Genomic DNA, 8,763 nt, shown 5'->3' with positions numbered 1-8,763 from the left:
CGGCAGCCGGGCCGTGTTGCTGGGGAGAAGGGCTGTGATGAAATCGCTATATTAAGCAACATGACCTCATCGCTTCCCCCGCGCACCGGGAGCCGAGTCCCCGCCGGGCGGGGGACCGGGCTGCGGAGAAGGAAGGGACGCAGGAGAGGAGATGCTGGGGGTCCCGGGGCTGCTCCGTCCCCGCTGCCCGAGGAGGGCTCCGCTCCCCCGGGGATGATGGGGGGCACAGTGCACCCAGCCACCCTGCTCTCCTCTCCTTGCAGAAGCCCCTGCTGCGGTCTGAGGAAGGCAGGAGCAGTGGGGTGCCCTTTCATACGGCCTTGTCCCCCGGCCCAGATTTCCCAGCTGACCTCCGAAGGAGGTGAAGGCATCCGGAGCTCGATCCCCGTGGCACCGGCTGCCCCAGGCATTGATGCCCAGGCTGGGCAGGGGCAGTGACAACAGCATGAGAAGGATGCTTTGCTTTCCAAGCACGCAGGATTTACGGGTTCTCCATCCTCCCCGCGCAGCTGGTGCAGCATCCCCGGCAGGCACAGGGCTCCCCAACAGCACCGCAGTGGTCACTACTGAAATCCTGCTCAGCCTTGGGAGACTCCCCCAGCCCAGGGGCAAAATCCACTGGCTTTGCCGGATCCTGGGCTGGAGCTCTGAGCAGCTGCTGGGTCCATCCAGGTTTTCATCTCCCACTGCAGGATCTAGCACCGGGCAGGGAAATGCCATCATGGTTTTCAAACCATTTGAAAGCCCTGAAAAATCCCCAACAGCCCTGAGTGACTTGATCCTCCCAAGCCCCCCATCTCCTCTAGGATCTAAATAAGCTCTTTGGCAACTCAGGGGGCTGCCCCGTGTGCTCGGCAACACTGAGCTGGGCAAAGCCGGAGCTCCCTGGTGCTGCCTGGAGGGGGGAGGACATGTCATGTGTTTGCTAGCTCTCAGCTGAAGGGGCTGATGCTCAGCCCTGCCAGAGGGATGCTCTGCAAACAGGGTAGGGATGGTGTTCCTGCCAGGACCAAGCGTCCCGGCAGAGCCCAGGCTTGGCAGCCTGCTCCCCTCACAGCCTCCTGCAGTCCAGACACCCAGCGGTGCTTCCCCAGGGCCCTGCTGGAGCCCAAACCAGGCTGGGGAGGGCAGGAGAGCACCTCTGCTTTGGTTCCCATGCCGGCCCTTTCATTGCATTTGGTGGAGTAAAATATCCCTGCCAAAAAATGGGAGTTTGCGTGCCCCATGCACAAGACAGCAGAGGTGAGGGTCGCCTTTCTCTTCCTCCCACGCCTCCTGATGGTCCATCCCTCCAGCACCCTATTTCTGCCAGCAGCCCACCTGCAAAAGTCAAGCTCCATCTTGGGGAATGGGGAGACATCAGAGCTGGGGCTGGTGGCAGCTGGAACCGAACCGCGTCTCGGCTGGGGGGAAAACCAGGTTCCCATTGGGGGTTTCAGCTTCCCTGCGAATACCCAAATCACGCTGGTGTTTGGCAGTGGTGGCAGGAAAACTGCTAGAGAGTGCAAGGAAAAAGGAGCGGGGGCTGGAAAAGTTCGGGTGTTGGTTTTCTAACCCCCAAATCTTAATACGTTGGAGAAAACGGGGTGTTTTCTACACTGAAAGAGCATCTGAATTTCCGGTGGGGAGGAGGAGGAGGTTTCTCTGGGGACAAGGAGCCACTCAGTCAGAGCGGCCCTGGCTGTCCCGGGGAGCCCATGGGCATTGTGCCTCTGGGGCCGGGCAGCGCAGGCAGCCATCTGAGTTGCGCTGATTGATCCCTTTCCCCATCCCTGGCCTTTTTGGAGCCCTTACCTGTGGGGGACCTAGCCTGATGGCACAGCCCCCAAGCCGAACATCACCCAGGCTTTGGGATGAAGGTTTCCCATCCTCGTGGGGCTGCGGGAGCATTGGGCACAGCGGACTTGGATGCAGCACAGCTCCACGTGGCTCTACAGCCTGGGCTGCGCCTGTCCCCATCCTGGTGCTGGTGATGTCCAGCGGGACGGTGGCATCTGACCACTGGCTAGAGCCTGTGCACCAAACTTGGTATTTCCATGTTGGATGATGCAAGAAAAAATATTTATAGGTGGGAAAAAAAAAAAAGTAAGCAAAGACAGAGCTCATCGATAAAGGGGGGTCAGTGAACTGAGCGCCTCCACTGCCACCCAGCTGAGATGCCACTGAGGCCAGTGGGTGAAGCATGGACCAAAGGGTGGTTGGGCTCACAGATGGCTTGTGCTGGCTCCAGAGGAGAATTAATTGTTTTAGGACACTCGGTGCTCAATTCAGACCCTTATGCCCCGAGAGGTGAGCGAGGCCATGCAACATCACTGAACACGGGAGTCGGAGTCACGTGGCGGCACCAAAAAGGGACTTAACAAAAAGCCACAGCCCCACAGGGGGCCGGGGAGACTCACCAAAGGGTTGCAGGTGATCAGGCAGCCAGGAGCCCTGCTGCAGTCACAGGGAAAGAGTTATGGGCAGAAAAAGTAGAAGAAAGTAGAGCTTTAAACGGCAGTGGCAGGGTGCAGCACTCACCCCAGCTGCCCTCAATGCTCCCCGCAGTGCCTGTCTGCGGGGCTGCTTCATGGCCTGGGGGCATCTCTGTGCCTGTCGTGCCAGGGACCACACACTGACCCGGAGGGTTTCCAGCCCCCAGCATTCCTGCTGTCCCCTGTGTGCAGCTCAGGGGCTGTTTTGAGCACAGGGGATGGGGCAAATCACCTGCAAAGTCCCTGGTGCCTGCAGACATGAGGTGTACAAGCCCCTCTGGCACCCAGGGGTGATGTCCTCTCACACCATGCTTGCTCGGGGTCCTGCCCACACCCCTCTCCCCCTGAGATGTGCCAGGCAGCCTTCTCCTCATGGCTACCACTGAACCTGGAAACATGGGACCTTCTCTGGCTGGTGGCAGCGGAGCCGTGGCTGGGTTGGTGGGTGCTGGAGCCCCTCGGAGCTGAGGGACCCAAGCTGGAGCAGGCTTGGTGTGGGGATGGCTGCAAAGTCCTGTGTGGAGTGGCCGGGCAGCACTTTGCCACCACTGGTGAGGGATGGTCTGAATCCTCATTCCTCCTCCCTGGTGGGGGATGGGGTGGGGGGGCCCTGCAGGGGCTCCCTGGGTGCCCCATATGGCTCGGATGGGGCTGAACCCATCCAGCACTGAAACCTCCCAGATTTTGGATACCCCATGCCCCAGTTGGGCTCTGGGGTCCATTGGCAGATGCAAATGCCATGAGCCTTCCCCAGGTAGCACTGAGAAAAGCCTCTGCTGCTGGCAGAGCCAGGCAGGAGCTGCCTGCACCCCAAGGTGCCGGGGCGAATCCGGTGGCAGCGCGAGGCGGATTGGAGCCAGTGTCTCCAGGCGTGCTGTGCCTGCGCTGCCATCCTGCACGCTTTGATCTCGGGCTCCGGCGCAGAGCAGTCTGCCTGGAGACATGCTCACGTGCCTGGGAATTAGGTCAGGGCTCGGTGGGGATTAGCGAGCGGTGGTGGGTGCCGGGGCTTTGCTGGGGCTGTCGGGAGCTGCTGCTGGGCAGAAAGGGCTGGGCTGGAGGGCAGAGCAGCCTGGGGGGCCTCACACCGCTCCCCCCATCATTGAGGCACAGATGCCCAGGGAGGGAGCGCATCCCCATCCCTGGGATGCCAGAGGGGGTTGGAGGCCCCCAAGGGCTCTGGTTTCCCCTGGCCAAGCTATTAACCCCCCCACAATGACTTTACTCCCAAACCCGAGGTGCCCTGGTGCCTGCCGCACTGCTTTTTATTTATACCTGCAGTGGAAATAAACCCTGCGTCGTCAGAGCCTGGCAAGAGGCATGAGCTCATCTCTTATATATGGTGGTGACAAAAGAAGGGTAAATAAATGGCAGCGGTACAGACATCCCTGCCAGACCCATCGGGCTGAATTGGGGGTGAGCTTTTGCCATCCCCTCCCGTAGCTGCTGGGGAAACTGAGGAAGGGAACTGCCCTCGGGAAGCCGAGGCAGGGAAAGGCAGCCTCACTGGGCACCTTGAAAGGGGGTCCCAGCGCCCCTGCCCTGGCTGAGTGCAAGCTGGGGGGTATGCCGAGGTGAAAGCCAGCTGAGAGGGTGTTTGGGGCTGCCAGGAGCTCCCGTGCATGGGCAGGGGGTGTCCTGGCAGCTGCCAAGTCCCCAGCACAAGGTACCAGCAGGCTGGCTGAGAGATGTTACAATGATGATGAATCAAAGCTGGGGAAATATTCCCTGATTCGGTGCACAGTTCCCCCGTAAACCCCCACTGTGGGATGCCCAGAAGCCTCAAATGCCTGGTCAGGTCCAGGGGATGTACAGGTCCTTGTGCAGGCAGCATCCCTGTGGATGGGAAGGTATAGCCCCCAGGACTGGACAACAAGGACATCCCTGCAGCACCAGCTGATGATTAAACCTAAAAGGTCTGGAAGGGTTAGGGAAAATCCCAAGTCAGTATTTAAGTCAGCCCCAGGTATGGGTGGTTTGGGTGTCCCTCTGCCACGGGGATCATGCACCCAAGAGCATCACACTGCGGCAGCACTTGGCGGCCAAGCTCCAGCTTAGCCTGTAGGACTCCCTGCCGCACCCTGCTGCGAGAGGGGCCGTGGGTGCTGGGCAGGGTCTGCACCCTATCACCCATGCGCTGGCCAGGGATGTGGGTGCAGCCGTCACCTGTGTCCACGTGCAGGGGACAGCCGGACACCAGGACCCACTCAAGCTTCTCCTTCAAAACAAACCTCCCCACCTCCTCCCTGCCACCTCTTGGCTAAACATTCTCCGCCTTTACCGAAATTCCGGGCTTACTCACACCTCCCCGGCTGGCTGCAGCTGCTGGGAGAGGTCCTGGCATTTCCTGCCCAGCATGACTCAGCCCAAAGCCCCGGCACCCCTCTGCCTCCGCTGGGATGCAGGGTCTGGCATCCCAATGGGAGGAGGCTGGGAGCACCTATCGCTTTTCCCTCTGGGCCGGTGGTCATCCCACACACCCCTTCTCCAGCCCCAAATTTATTCCTGTTTTTCATCCCCCATGGGCAAGGGATGCTCTCCACTGGTCCCCGGCTGCTTGCTTGGTATGCCGGCAGGTCAGCAAGCAGGTTGTGTGCTGGAGGGGGTTGGTATGGGGTTGAGGTTGGGGTTTTTGTTTTCCTTTCCCACACACCCCTTCTCCAGCCCCAAATTTATTCCTGTTTTTCATCCCCCATGGGCAAGGGATGCTCTCCACTGGTCCCCGGCTGCTTGCTTGGTATGCCGGCAGGTCAGCAAGCAGGTTGTGTGCTGGAGGGGGTTGGTATGGGGTTGAGGTTGGGGTTTGGGGGTGTTTTCCTTCTATTTGTGGCAGGCGGATGGAATCCCTCCGTCATTCCCCTGGGGAAGGGACGGGAACATCTGGAGAGCAGCGGGAGAGCCGTGACTCATCCTGCAGCATCATTAACTTCTTATAGCTGGTTATCATCTCCCTCTGATAAGGAGAGAACAGCATCCGTGGGGTCAGGCTGGCGGTAATTGGCTGGGAAGGCTCCAGGGTTAACCCTTCCCCAGCTGCTGGCCGAGCATCCCCAAGCTGCTGGGGCGCAGCTGGTGCCGAGGAGCACGTCAGAGCACTCCCCAGTTGTGCTCTCAGCCCAGTGGGGAGCCCAGCTCACCATGGCAGCTCCAAGGGAAGGAGGGGAACTGGGGCAGGAGGATGCCACTGCATCTCCAGGAGGATGGGGGCAACAGGCTAATGGCTATGTCTAGCCAACGTGCCAAGGAAAACAGTGCCATCAGCAATCAGTCCCTGTTAGCGGGGTGTAAATCCTCCCGGTCTCCCCATCATGCCTCTCTCTGGGTGTAAAGATGTTTTTGAGTCTTGCTTTGAAACTGGCTGAGCCTTCCCTTTGAACACCCCCCCCCAAGCCCATGCCTAATGATGCAAACGAACTAATTAGGCCGCAGTGGAGCCCGGGGCTGATCGCCTGGGGCCAGTGCCCGGCAGTGGCCCCTTCCCTGTGCAGAAACAGCTTGTGGCTGCTCTCCCCAGTCCACGCCAGCATCCTTAAGGCAAGTGACAGGTCCCTGCAGAAACCTCTGCCGTGCGCAGGGGAGAGCAACCGGGCTCCCTCTGGGTAAGAAGGGGTTTGGGGTTTGCCCGGTGCATCCCGCTGATAGGAGCAGCTCTCTGCAATGCAGTCCAAGCAACAAGACCCCGAGACCCCCCAGCAGCATCTCTCGGTTTTAGCCATGCACTGGGGGGGTTCAGCCCAAAATGGGGGTTGGAGCATCTGTGGGATCCCTGACCCCACTCTCCTCCCCCTGCCCAGCTGGAGCCAACCTGCCAGCTTACTTCTCCAGGGCAAGTGCTAGCAAAAATGGGGAACTGGCTGTCATCCGCCTGCAAACCCCAGTAGAAATAACCTTTTTGGACAGCTGGGAAGGTCCAGAAGTGTGGCTGGGAGACAGAAGCATCAGCACGGATCAGAGCAGGGCCGGGGTGCAGCAGGCGAGAGCTGGCACAGCCCTGCCCGCCTCGAAGATGCTGAGGGCAGAGTGGCCCATGGGGTGATGCTGTGACATTGGGGGGTGCCAGAAAGGCAGCACCCGCCTTTGCCCTGGGTTGTGTTTGGCCACGCTGGAGAGCTGCCTGCCCCAGCACGGTGGCATCTCTCCCAGCCATCCCTGTGCTGCCCCTGGGCACTGTTCCCGGCTGGCCGGGTGCTTGCTCCTGAAAATGAGGTAGTGTCTCCAACGGCTGGGTTAAAGGCTTTGCTTCGGGCATTGGTCAATCTGTTTTCTCTCTGGTCTCCGAGCCAAATGGCAGGCACTGTCCATAAGGGACCCACCACGGCTTCTTGTCCCCAAGCAGGCGGAGGGGGAGGTGGGCAGCCTCCCAGGCTGCCTAGCCCATGGTGGGGATGCCCCAAGGAGACGAGATCAAGATGAAGGTGCCCAAAACGAGCTGCTCCCCGTCGCAGCCCCGCTGGTCAGGTGCCTCTGAAGCCTTGCCCTAGGAAACAGCTTTTCTCCACTCTTTTGGGCTTACTGCCCCGGAAGGGAGCACGGCTACACGTGGTCAGCTGAAATGGTTGGAAACTTGAGGCATTTTCTGCTGGAAAATGCTGGGCTGGGAGATGGAGCACCTCCCAAAATGGCACTGATTTCAGTAAAGCCACATTTGGGGGTAAAGACCAGAGAGGGGAGGGGAAGGGGCTCAGAGCAGGGCAAGCCCACCATCTTCTTCTCAATCACAACACACCAGGCCATTTGGGGCCTGACATGTCATCTTTAAGAAAGTGCAAAATTTGCTCTTTTTTCAATATTCTCATTTAGGAGTGAGAAATTCAGTTTCTACAAAAGAACCATTTCAAACGATCCCAAATATCTTGGGCTTTTTTATTATTCCCCCCCCCCCCAAATTTCTCCTACGAGGAGAATTTCAAAACATTGCGTTTGGCTCCAGTTCGACTCAAAGGCGGATTTTGAAACCTCCAGATCTTTGCAAAAGGGACCATTACCCTCCAGGCAGCCACCTCCCGGCCCGGCTGGGCTGAGAGACCTCCAAGAAAAACGAATGAGGCAATACCAAAGGATGCTGAAAGGGCTCTTCGCCCTGGACCCCGGTGAAGCAATATCCCCGCGCTGGCCCATCCGCGGGGTTCGGATGGACGTGTCCCACCCTTTGGCTCCTGCTGGACCATGGGACATTTCTGTTCAGAGTGCTGCCCCCGTCCCGAGCCCAGGCTGGGTGGGCTCAGCCTCCCCCGGACACTTTACCCCATGCCTGGAGCATGTTTCACCACCTCCCCTGAGGCAGCTGCCTTCTGGGGCGCATTCGCAGTGTTTCGGGCTCACTGGGGGTGATGTGGGCCTTCAGCAATGTGTGTCGTCTGCGGACCATAACCCCATTCCATGGATGCATTTTTCCAAGCAGTTCCTCCAGGGCTGGGCTTGGCACATGGTACCTGGCCCTTAATGGCCCAAGGGTGCCTGGGGCAGCCGCTCAGCCCGTCCCATGGGTGCTACCCTGCTTTGGGTTTTTTTTTTCCCCCCCCCCCCCAAATTTCTCCTACGAGGAGAATTTCAAAACATTGCGTTTGGCTCCAGTTCGACTCAAAGGCGGATTTTGAAACCTCCAGATCTTTGCAAAAGGGACCATTACCCTCCAGGCAGCCACCTCCCGGCCCGGCTGGGCTGAGAGACCTCCAAGAAAAACGAATGAGGCAATACCAAAGGATGCTGAAAGGGCTCTTCGCCCTGGACCCCGGTGAAGCAATATCCCCGCGCTGGCCCATCCGCGGGGTTCGGATGGACGTGTCCCACCCTTTGGCTCCTGCTGGACCATGGGACATTTCTGTTCAGAGTGCTGCCCCCGTCCCGAGCCCAGGCTGGGTGGGCTCAGCCTCCCCCGGACACTTTACCCCATGCCTGGAGCATGTTTCACCACCTCCCCTGAGGCAGCTGCCTTCTGGGGCGCATTCGCAGTGTTTCGGGCTCACTGGGGGTGATGTGGGCCTTCAGCAATGTGTGTCGTCTGCGGACCATAACCCCATTCCATGGATGCATTTTTCCAAGCAGTTCCTCCAGGGCTGGGCTTGGCACATGGTACCTGGCCCTTAATGGCCCAAGGGTGCCTGGGGCAGCCGCTCAGCCCGTCCCATGGGTGCTACCCTGCAGTGGGACCCCAGTGGGATGGCGAGAGCCCCTGCCCCATGCACTGGATGTATAGTGCACATGAGGCAGAGACGCTGCCTCATGCTCTCCATGGGCACATGGAACTCAGGGTCAGTGGAAACTGGGACAGGAATATTTGCTGCTGGGG

General features: G+C 59.5%; 1 protein-coding gene across 2 annotated transcripts in view; it reads left to right on the top strand.

The window, feature by feature from the left end:
* The window catches only part of PIK3R3 (phosphoinositide-3-kinase regulatory subunit 3), a 91,357-nt gene that overhangs the window by 5,932 nt on the left and 76,662 nt on the right, over positions 1–8,763 (top strand). The window lies entirely within an intron of this gene.

Source organism: Aptenodytes forsteri, unplaced genomic scaffold (assembly GCF_000699145.1).
Source record: "Aptenodytes forsteri isolate BGI_AS27 unplaced genomic scaffold, ASM69914v1 Scaffold119, whole genome shotgun sequence".
In the NCBI taxonomy this organism is placed as follows: domain Eukaryota; kingdom Metazoa; phylum Chordata; class Aves; order Sphenisciformes; family Spheniscidae; genus Aptenodytes; species Aptenodytes forsteri.
The sequence above is the reverse complement of the archived record's forward strand: the minus strand, read 5'-3'. Positions and strand labels throughout refer to the sequence as shown.